The sequence below is a fragment of the Alligator sinensis genome, unplaced genomic scaffold (genome assembly GCF_000455745.1).
Source record: "Alligator sinensis unplaced genomic scaffold, ASM45574v1 scaffold1092_1, whole genome shotgun sequence".
Lineage (NCBI taxonomy): Eukaryota > Metazoa > Chordata > Crocodylia > Alligatoridae > Alligator > Alligator sinensis.
In genome coordinates this window covers 1,082,539-1,092,767 of record NW_005842252.1, presented here as the reverse complement: position 1 = coordinate 1,092,767, position 10,229 = coordinate 1,082,539, and the positions used below count along the sequence as shown (strand labels likewise).

The 10,229-nt window shown below is 46.3% G+C and overlaps 1 protein-coding gene across 2 annotated transcripts in view; it reads right to left on the bottom strand.

Annotated features, from left to right (window-relative positions):
- Nucleotides 1–10,229, bottom strand: part of GSTCD (glutathione S-transferase C-terminal domain containing) — a 164,314-nt gene that overhangs the window by 151,499 nt on the left and 2,586 nt on the right. The window contains exon 1 of one of the 2 annotated variants that reach the window (XM_025208780.1): nt 10,029–10,212. The exons of the other annotated variant lie outside the window; for it this stretch is intronic. The gene's annotated coding sequence lies outside the window, so the exon portion shown is untranslated. Of the gene's footprint in view, nt 1–10,028; nt 10,213–10,229 lie in introns of those variants that run through there. 2 annotated transcript variants of the gene reach the window in all.

Genomic DNA, 10,229 nt, shown 5'->3' with positions numbered 1-10,229 from the left:
CTCCATCCCGCACCCCACCTCAGCTGGGCAGTGCCTGCCCCTGCCCCATTTCCTCCCTCACCATGGAGGCCTTGATCTGCCCCTCCATGCCCCTTCCCCCCCACAGATTTACCAGCCAGATGCTGCCCTCCAACCTGCCAGGCTGCATTCCTGGCTACATGCATACACATGGCATTTATCAATTACATTTATCAGCTACACCAGCCAAAAAAAGCCAACTGTCAACAATGTCAATTTTCCTTTTATTAGGGCCAATCCAATATGGACTGATATATCGGCACACCTCTAGTCTGAAGTCAAGGGCCAAAGTCTGATTCTGGCTACATCAGTGCAAAGTAACTTGGTTGCTGTCAGTTAAGTTCAAATGTACTGCGTTATAACCAAGCTCAAGATTCTGGTCTTTGAAATTCCCACAAGATGCACAAACATGTAGGGACTTGAGTCACCAAAATAATCCCCACACACAAAACAAAACCTCACCACCTTCTCTTGGTCTCCCAGAGCACCTTTTCTTTTCTTTAAATCTGAATCTGTCACATATAAGTGAACTCCACTGAAAAAAAATGCTTTTATCTGCTGTACAGTGCCAAGTAGATCGCTCAATTCATAATAATCCCCTATCCCTTGAATCTCCCACCTGGCTTTATTGTCACTTTATCACCAGGTCATGTTCCTTCCCATTTCCCAAGGCCTGCAGCAGCGAAGACTTATTACAGTGCAAGCTCTTCTGCCATTCTTCCAGCCCCTTAGCACAGCCTGCTTTGCTTATTGCTCTTTCCCCAGCTGCTCTCTCTCTCTCTCTCTCTCTCTCACTCACAGCGATAGATTCTCAATGTGCAGCACTGAATAGGAAGCAGCTAGCAGACAGCCTTGAGAAAAAGATGATAATAGGCAGTTGCTGGCTTCAGCAGGGAAAAGGACAGAGGCTCAGGTGCTGAGTCAGGCAGAAAAAGGTACATCTTATTTTTTTTTAAATTACTGGGACAAGGGTAACCGCCGCCTCCTCTTTCATTCTGCCCTGTATCCAGCAAGAATGGATAGCACATTAACTGAACATTCTTGATAATGTAATTGGCAGTGAAGTAATTAAATGTTGATACTAATTTGTCACAATTAGGCTTCTGAGTGCACACCCTGTGGAGATGGACAGTGGAAGATGACACTTCTCAGAGCAATTATAAGAGGTTTTTAGTGCTCACGGAAAAGAAGACAACACTGTACTGATCTGTATTTGGAAAGCTTTTGCAGCTAGAGTAGCTAGATAGAATTTTTTTTAATTAATTCTTTATGTCTCCATAAATATGAAGCAGCATAGGAAAAAGAGGAATCCCTGAAGATAGATATGCCTCTACTTTTCAAAGCATCTCTGTATGCAAGGGAGACTATAACATTAAATTACGTCCGTGATTAATATAAGATAGAATGTATTCTTAATATAAAATGTATAGAATGTAACAAAAGTTAACATACAAGAAAACATAATCAAAATAAAAACTGAAAACATACATGTGTTCATGGGTCACCGGGAAAAATAAACACTGCCAAAAAATTAAATAGTTTACCAGAGAGAAAACTGTGGAATTTCTGGATTTTCCTTGGCTCACAAGGAATATCTTTATCAGGCTCCTCTATTGACAGAGTATTCCAAGCTGTCACACAAGATTTAAGATAATCTGCAGCAAAGGATGTGTGGGGGGAGGGATAAAGGAACATTTTTCTTTTTTATATCATTAGTAAATTCTGCTTGTTTTCACATTCTTATGTGAAAACAAGCAACAAATTAAGGTCCAATCAGGGCTGAAAAAACAACAAATTAACGTCCAATCAGGGCTGAAAACTACAACTAGAAAACTACTGGAATAGTGACATCACAAGAAATGAGAAAGAGAAATCTGATCAATTGAGAAGGGAAGAAATGTTCATCAGACTGTTTAAATACAGCAGTAAATAAAAGCTAGAGTTAATGTCAATGAAAAACATTCTCAATAAACGTTCTTTTCTACCTTCGACAACACATAACACGAGCAGAGTCTCCCTATGCCTGAAGAAGGGCTTTTGTGTACGAAAGTTTGCAAAGAACATTTTTTCCAACTATTTAGTTGGTCTAATAAAAGATATCATATCTCTGCCCAAACAACCTTGCCTACCAATGTCCTTAAACCAACACGGCTACAACCAACAACCCAGACTCTCAATAAAGTACGCCATTGTTAAAGATTCAGTTCCCATGACCCTTCATTTGAGGTGCTGGACTTTACAATAGGCAGACAAAACTCTTGGAGTAGAGGCAATATCTTCTATTAGACCAACTAAATAGTAGCAAAAAAATCTTTCTTTGCAAGCTTTCGGGCCCAAATGCTCTTTCCTCAGGCATTTCCTCACCCATTTATCCCAGAGACCTCCTTGCAGTCCTCCAGCTTGAGAAAAACTTGCCGTTCCTGCTACTGATATTACAAATTTAAAAAACAAAGAAAAGAAACTTAATGGCTTCTCATGTTTCCTCAGTATATCAAAAGGCAGCAAAAATGACCAAAGCACAATTGTTGGGGAAAAAAAACTCCTTTGCAGATCACCTTTAACCAACCTTCCACTTGCAGGATCCCTCCCTAACACAATTTCAGCTTCAGAGTGAAGTACTAGGAAAACCTCCCTCCCTCAGTTACAAGAACCATTTCAAATAGAGATGGGCAGTGTCATTCCTGACCTCTAACTTCCACACAGGACTGTGCCAACTACAGAATGACATGCTCAACTTGGTCTCTCTGTTATATTTTCCATTCATCTTTGAAGTTGGGAGGCTTAGATTAATCCAGCAGGCTTCTCTTGCTCTCACTTTCCTAGCCATCAAAAACCTTTTTGTCATGAAACAGATAATTCAGTGACATTACCTCAAACATTTATCTAGGCAATTTTCTTATTCAGCCTTAGACAGATGGCAGTGATCAATGCAAACCCACCTGCTATGTTCAAAGAGTGTGCCTGCCTTTTTTCCAGGTTAACTGTTCACTCAGATAGAAGATTTCCCTCTCTCTGGGCAACATTGCAGTTTTGAGAATTAATGATACTGCCTTTATCTTATTAAAAAAAATAATAGTACATGAAACATATACAAAGGCACATTAAATACAACTAAAACGTAGGAACTTACATAGGCCTGTATCAGAAAAACGACCTGTTGCTGATAAGAAATTCAGCTGCACATAGCTAAATTGCAAGTGTAGGGTAGACGAGAACCATGTTGAGCAGTTTCAGAAAACCACAGCTGCCGTGGTTTTTCCATTCTACACTTGAAATCTAACCACATCCAGACACTATTCACACACAACGTCCAATGTGAAAACAGGCCACAGTGAGATAGTTTCACTGGCTCTGGTGAAAGTATTAATCCCTTCCCTCGTGTCATTCAAACCAGATGTTTAATCCTTAATGGGGTGTAATCAGACATTAATAACTAGCCTTTCCGCCCCCCCCCTTGTCTTTCTTCCACCTCTTACTATAACTAAGAATATATTTTAGCAAACTGGATTAGAATAGGAAAAAGTGACTCAGGAAGCAAGAGTTACTAAAGAAACTGACATCCATTGGGAAGCAGAAGGAGGTAAGGTGTGGAGAGCTAACAGCAAGAAGGAAATGTTTTTTTGATCATGTTTTTCTTGAGAACGTTAAGCTGTTTAAGACAGAAGTTTTTATATCATACATAATCCACAAACTTTAAGGGGGAAAAAAGGATTAGCAGAGCATTAATAAACTCTCCTAGAGACGATGGACTTTTGTACATGCATTTGCAAATTTGGTCTTATAAGTAAGACTACTGTCTTAAATAAGTAAAATTGTTTCAGATATAATAATCAAAATCTGTATTAAATGGCAGAGGTGAGTAAAAATGCATGTTCCTGCCCCACAGAGCTAACTGTGCCCAGTGGCACTGTACCCACAAAGAATCCCAGACAAATCAACAGTCTTTTGTAAGGGCACGTCTCTCAGAAGCCATCATAGGATTGGGGCTTCATAACAGTGTCACTCGAATGCAAGGGTGGGCAAAATATGGCCAGCAGGCCAAATCCAGCCTGCCAAGGGATTTTGTCTGCCCCACGGTGGGTCCCTTGGTCCCACTGGGCCCAGGCACAGGGAAACAGCCCAGACCATGGCACATGCAGCCAGTCCTGCTGCCTCCAGGAACATAGCAGGGCTGAGGCAGTGCAACCGCTGGACTTGCTTCCCAGCAGTGGCTCCTTCCAGCTGCTGCTGCCACCGACTCAGCCCTGCTGCCTAGGCACCCTGGCCTATCCACCCCACACCCACCACTGGCGGATGGTATGAGGCCGCGGGCAGGCAGGAAGCAGGACAGGCGGGTGGGGCCAGGATCATGGGGCGGTCACAGCACAGGGTCAGTGCCCAGGGCAAGGCCACGATCCACTCCCTGCACACCCTACCCACAGAACCAGCACCCATTGCAGGGGCGTGCAGGGAGGAAATCAAGGCTCTGCCCCAGGCCCCAGCCCTGCACTGTGACAGCCTGTGATTGCAGGCCCAGCTGCCCATCCAACTCCCAGATGCTGTTCCCTTCCCACCTATAACCCTATACCAGCTGCCCAGCCAAGTGTGGAGCAGAGCCACTTGAGTTTGGGTGAGCTATTGGGGGGATGAGGTGCTCACCAAAACTCCCTAAGTGGCCCTCAGGCCCAAATAATTGCCCACCCTGGCTCTTTTAACCAGCTGTCTGAAATGAATAGTCAATACAACTTAGACGGAGTGTGTGCACATTAAAACTATATGCACTGACATTGTATTTTTTGGACACTGATGAGATCATCAGTGTTTTACTTGTGCTCCCCTGTGCAAAATGGCTGTTTGTTCAAGACACTCCTACACAGATTTTTCATGCCAGCCTTATGAACCTGTACTCCATGTTCCCCTCCTCTCATCTTTCCACACTTCCACTGCCTTTCAGGTTAGCCAGTTTGTCCCAACAAACCCCCAGTCCCCCAACAAACTTTTAACTTCGCACAAAGAAACCCTGGAAACAGCAGAACATTTGCAAAATGGAGATTGCACTTTCCCCTTGTTCCAGGCCTTCTGCTACCTGTGCTCCCTGCTCTGCCCAACCAGCCCCTGACCTCCTGCTAGCTAACACAAACCCAGACATAGTGGGGCTCACAGAAACATGGTGGGATCCAACACACAACTGGGCAGTGAACATCAAGGGCTATAGGCTGTATAGGAGGGATAAAACAGGGAGGAAAGGCCGGAGTGGGGCGCTCTATGTCAAAGAACAATTCACATCCTCAACGAGCAGCACTGGGCCTGAAGAGGGGCAGACTGAAGTGCTCTGGGTCAGAATACAAGGGGGTTGGGGGGAAAGGGACTTAACGGTGGGGGTCTACTAGAGACCACCCTACCAGGGGGAAGAGCTAGACCAGGAATTCTCAGGTCAGCTCACGGAGGCAGTTAAGTCAAAGGATGTGGTCATCATGGTGACCTAAACTATCCGGACATCTACTGGGAAGAGCAGTCAGCCAGGTCTGACTGCTCACGCAGGTTCCTAGCCTGGACCTCCATCTAACCCAGGAGGTGCACAATCACACCAGGGAAAATGCCTTGATAGACCTGGTCCTGGCCACAAGCGACGACCTGGTGAGGGGACTACAGGTGCTCGATAACCTGGGCGTTAGCAATCATCGCCTACTGGAATTCACCATCCAGCACAGGGTGGCAAAGGCCTGCAGCAAGACAGCAGCCCTAGACTTCAGGAGGGCAGATTTCATTGAGCTAAGGAGACTAGTTGGGGAGGCACTGAGGTCCTGGAGGGGCGGGGAGTTGGGAGTCCAAGAAGTGTGGTCGTTCCTGAAGGAGACAATCCTCCAAGCCCAAAGGGTGGCAATCCCAACACGGATCAAAGGGGGCAAGAGTGCTCAAAAGCCCCCATGACTCACCAAAAGCATCCAGGAACGTCTCAAAGCTAAAAAGGAGGCATACACCCAATGGAAGGGAAGGGTCATCACCAAAAAGGATTATACCTCCATTGCTTGGGATTGTAGGGGGGCTGTTAGGAAGGCCAAGGTGGAGATGGAACTGGGACTAGCAACCCGGATCAAGGATAACAAGAAATCCTTTTTTAAATTCATAGGGGGTTAAAAGAAGGTTCCGGGTAACGTGGGGCCTCTGCAGGACACACTAGGAAATCTGGTGGTCTCACCAGACAACAAAGCTAACCTCTTTAACAATTTCTTTGCCTCCATTTTTCTGAGCAGGGACCAGGTCAACCCCCTCACCAGGATCCCTGATGGTCCCAGGGGAGGCACAGCCAGGCCCAGGGTCAGAGAGGAACTATTCAGGGAACTTCTGGTGGGACTGGACATGTTCAAATCAGCAGGTACTGACAACCTCCACCCCAGAGTGCTGAGGGAATTAGCAGAGGTCATTGTGGGACACTTGGCACAGCTTTACGAGCACTCGTGGTGCTCTGGCCAGGTGCCAGAGGACTGGAAAAGGGACAATGTGGTCCCCATTTTCAAAAAAGGGAGGAAGGAGGACCCTGGAAATTATAGTTATGCTTAGGGGCAACCAACATGGGTTCATTAGAGGCAGGTCCTGTCAGACCAACCTGGTGGCGTTCTATGACCAGGTCACAAAATCCTTAGATGCAGGGGTAGCTGTGGACATAGTCTTTCTGGACTTCAGGAAGGCCTTCAACACTGTCTCTCACTCCATTCTCATTAAAAAACTAGGGGACTGTGGCGTCGATACCTACACTGTCAAGTGGGTCGCTAACTGGCACCCAGAGAGTGGTGGTGGATGGGTCATTTTCAACCTGGAGGGATGTCGGCAGTGGGGTCCCCCAGGGCTCGGTCCTCGGGTCTGTACTGTTCAACATCTTCATCAGCGACTTAGACGAGGGGGTGAAAAGCACCTTGTTCAAATTCACAGATGACACTAAGATGTGGGGAGAAGTGGGAACGCTAGAAGGGAAGAATAGGCTGCAATTGGATCTGGACAGGTTACAGGAGTGGATGGATGAGAATAAGATGGGATTCAATACTGACAAGTGCAGGGTGCTGCGCCTAGAGAGAAAGAACCAGCAGCATACCTAGAGGCTGGGGAACTCCCTTCTCATCACCACAGAGGCAGAAAAGGATCTTGGAGTCATTATAGACTCCAAGATGAGCATGGGCTGCCAATGTGGGGACGCAGTCGGGAAGGCTAATCACACCTTGCATCCACAGATGCATCACGAGCAGGTCCAAGGAGGTGATCCTCCCCCTCTATATGACATTGGTCAGGCTGTAGTTGTAGTACTGCGCCTAGTTCTGGGCGCCGCACTTCAGGAGGGATGTGGACAACATCAAGAGGGTCCAGAGGAGGGCCACTTGCATGATCAGGGGGCAGCAAGGCAGGCCCTACAAGGAGAGGCTACGAGACCTGAACCTGTTCAGCCTCCACAAGAGAAGGCTGAGAGGGCATCTGGTGGCCATCTATGAACTGGCCAAGGGAGACCGGCAAGCAATGGGAGAGTCCCTGTTCCCCCGAGCACTACTGAGAGTAACAAGGAATAATGGCCATAAGTTGACAGAGAGTAGATTCAGGCTAGATATCAGGAGGCACTACTTCACAGTCAGGGCGGCTAGGATCTGGAACCAACTTCCAAGGGAAGTGGTGCTCACTCCTATCCTGGGGGTCTTCAAAAGGAGGCTGGATAGACACCTTGCCAGGGTTGTCTGACCCCAGCATTCTTTCCTGCCCATGGCAGGGGGTCAGACTTGATAATCTGCTTAGGTCCCTTCTGACCCTACCAACTATGAAACTATGACATCATGTCCTTACTAATCTCACCAAACCACATCTTGACTTTACAGAGTGTGCAGGTAGAAGGAAATGAGAGTCCAGCTGACAGGGTTTACAGCTTTACTGGCTCCCCTGGTATGTCACATTCTCAGCTATGACACCTCCCAGGTAAGGCCTCTGGGTTCTTCTTCCCCAGACTAGTCCCTGCCCTTTGATGCATCTAGCCTAGCCTCTAGAACCCTAATAGAACCTCTAGCCTCTATTTTGGGCCTGTGAGGCCTCCTCCTGTTTTCCTAACGCTTATCCTAGTCAGTTTTCCTGGGTTTCCATTCTTCCTGGTCCAGCCAGAACCTTCTGTCTCCCCTGCTGCTAAGCCCTTCCTTTATACTGCTCTTAAAGATGTGGCCTCCACCCTGGTTCCTCTTTAGAGGGCCCTTTCCCTTCTTCCCTATAATGGGGACTGAAGCGGAAGAGACCAGGGGCAACAGTCCTAGATGCTGCCTTTGTAGAGTGGGGCATAAAATAGCCACAACCGCAGCAAGAGCTGCCATGATCATCACCACAGCAGCCAATGGTGCCCTGGGCATGGAGTTGCCCTGCTACACTCCTGCTGTCCCATTATACAAACCATCGTGCTTTCCACTCTGCTTGTAGCTTATATTTTGTAGCTTATATTTTCCCACTTCCCCATCAAATTACTTCTCTTGTCCATTCAGACTGCAGACTCCTTGGGGCAGGACAGACATTTACTTATTTCAGCTGGAGCCTCAAGCTGCTTCTGTAATACAATAATGAGCAACATCATCTGCTATACTGAATAGGTTAAAGACCAGATCTCAGAAACAAACTTACCCATGGTATGAATGCCACTTTTGTTAACTAAAACTCAAAAAACAAAAATAACTTCACAGTTATCGTGTTTGTTTGCTTTTCAGTATTTCCCAGGACATGGAGTAAATGCCAATTAAATCACTTTCACTGTGCAGCAGTGTTTGGGTTGTGGGACAGACCTATGCATCTTTGTTCAAAGAACAGATGTTTCCCAAGAAAGTTAATTTTTTTTAAAAAGATGGAAACATTTTGGTCCTAATTTCTGAATAAGGCTTTGATCATAGATGGACTTTGTGCTGGGCAGAGTCTTGGGCATCTTTGATAACGATATTTCTTTCAATTTAACGTGCCAGGACAATTAGGTTTTTAAAAAATGGAACGTCTGCTCCAACAAATAGGCAGAGCAGTACAAAACGGTACCCGTGCATTTAGGACATGCAGCTCAAGTGACCTAAGCTATATTTCCACCAATTTACTGTGCGACAACAAACTAAATGCTTAACTTCTGTGCCTCAGCTTCCCCATTAACAGAGAAAAATTAGTCAGAAGGTTCTATATAACTTCATCAAGTTCTTTTGAGAGGGTCAGATGAAGAATGCCAGAAACTGAATTAAAAACCAGGCTTTGGTGCCCAAGCTATTTGAATGGACCCCTTTCAACCAACCCTGACAGTTCGCAAAGGGCAGCAGAAGAATGGGGTGAGGGTCTAGCAGAAAGGGCTACCAGGCTTGAGACATTGCTTATTCTGCAGAGAGCAGTGTTGCCAGGTCTTAAACATGAAATTATCCTGTCGGAAGCTCAAAATTATTGCATTTGCTGAAAAACTATTGTACACTGAAAAAATATGCAAATAAGTAAGCAAATGTTTTTTATTTACTTTATACTGCTTCCTGTAACTTGCCAGGGAGTGAGTGAGAACGGAGTCAAAGTTGAAACATCTCCTTGTTTTGAAGCAAGCAGTCATAAGAAAGGGTTGACCACAAACCCAAAAATCATTTCTCAGCCTTTTGAATCAAATCAAGTATGATGGGGGCATCCAAACCCCAAGACCTCTGAGCTTGCTTGGACCTACACGTAGGATACCTGCCAATGGGTTTGGGAGCATCTTAAGTCCCAGAGTAATTGGTCTGGGAAGGAGGATGTTCACCAGTTGTACACAGCATTCAGAATGATTGAGTCCTGCCTGGTCCATCAATAAGGCTTTTGGACTGATTGAGCTCTGCTCAACCGATATGATTCGGAACTGATTTGGGTGCTTTGACCTAGAACATGAAATATATTGAATTAAAAAAAGCAAAACAAAATAAAGTCAGTTAAGGCTCCCTGAAAGTGACCTGGGTTTTGCATCCGCTGCGCCAAAGACCTGCCTCAAAAACTGCGCTACGTTTTGAGCACTTCTCCTATTATTATCTTACGAGGGTTGACGTTACAGTACAATTCGGATGGCTCTCGTACACCCGGCGACCCTGGCAGAGAGAAACAGGCAGGGGGGACAAGGGAAGGCGGCAAAATGACGGCGGGCAGGCGCGGCGCAGCCCGAGGCGCCAAGAGCCCGAGGGGGGCACCCGGAGCCGCGGAGAGACCCCACCGCCAGCCGCGCCCGGGGCCCAGGCCAG